Raw genomic sequence first — 1,615 nt, forward strand, 5'->3', positions numbered from 1 at the left:
TTTCGAAAAAACAAACTTTTAAAAAAATTATCTATAAATGAAAATCGCAAAATTATTTTATTATACATTTGCAACAGCTTTACAAGACTTTATATCATTCATAATATTTTTGAAATAAATTACGTCTTTTATTTTTTATTGTAACACATATGAAATTTATTTTTTCGTGTATGAAAAATTATTGATTTCCAGCGAAAAATGATTTTTTATAAAGAAAATCATGTATTTTAGAATAACTTACTTCTGTTAATTATTTCTAAATCCTCTTAGCATTTAAAAAATTAGTTTTTTTGTAACAACTGTGATAGAAATTGAATATTAAAATTATATTCCAATGCTTTTTTTTTTAATTTTATACTTTACTCCACTCGTTTGACATAAAATGTTATTTTTATCGTTCTAAATATTTGGAATTGCATACAGGTCCTTAAACTTTAGTACTTTGTTGCAAAAACAGAATTTTTATTTTTTTTTGATGATAGAAACTCTTTCTGCACAAAATAAACAGATTTTGACAATAAAAACATAATTAATATAGTTTAATCACATGAAATTTAGTTTTATAATGATATTAACTTTATTTTACAAACAAGGAAACCATTTTTGACATAAATTAAAGATATAAATATCATATATTTTGACCGTATAAACAGCCTTCAGGATTCCAAGTGGCGTCTATGTGAATCATATTATGTATAAATAGCTATCATGTAAAGTTTTTGTTGATTAAATTATATAGGTATAAGCAATTTAATTGTGTTTTCCATCGATAAAATATTTGTATATTATCGTAATATCTTACTGTTTTCTAAACAGATAAATAGAGCGAAAACCCCTAAAATTAATATTTTTCGATATGTTCATGATTCGTAATAATACAATTCTAGAAACCTAGCGAGATAAATATCGAAATTTGCGTCTTTATGAAAAATAAAGTAACTAACACGATTTCTCAAATTTACTAAATTAAATTGGTAGTAAGCTGATATTTTAGTTCATTTAAAATAATGAGTTTTATTCATGATCTTTAGCGCACATTTATTTGTCTTAAAATATACTATAGTATACAATATTGGAAATCTTAATAAAGCGATATAATATATAATATTCAAATCTTCTAGTTACACAGCTAGATATAAAATTTTAAAGTGATATGAGGTACCATTTTTTCAAACAACCAGTCTTTATAATCTCAAAATGCTTAACAATCTTTTTTTATTCTACAGAAGATTAAAGCACAAAAAGATGATTTTAATAATAACAAAAAATTTTAAAAATAATTATATATCGAAAATTAGTATAATACAATACACGGTTGTCGATAGAAAAATTAGTTTTAATCCTAGATCTAGGCACTCTTCAAGAAAATAAAAAGTGGCATTTTTATATACTAAAACATAAATTTCTATACATTATACGTTTTTGTCTAATTTTTAATTCATATAAAAATATTGTATAATAAAAAATTATGCTTTTCTTACGGGCTCATCTAAATATGTTTCGTATAGGTAATTTCCTTGTTCGCATAAAAGCATTAAATGTATTTACGACTTGATATATCACTACTGAAGCATTTATAAATGCTCTATCTTTAAGAAAAATTACCAAATATAAA

The sequence above is a fragment of the Rhyacophila brunnea genome, unplaced genomic scaffold (genome assembly GCF_057557595.1).
Source record: "Rhyacophila brunnea isolate RB1 unplaced genomic scaffold, BYU_Rbru_1.0 scaffold_103, whole genome shotgun sequence".
NCBI classification, from domain to species: Eukaryota; Metazoa; Arthropoda; class Insecta; order Trichoptera; family Rhyacophilidae; genus Rhyacophila; species Rhyacophila brunnea.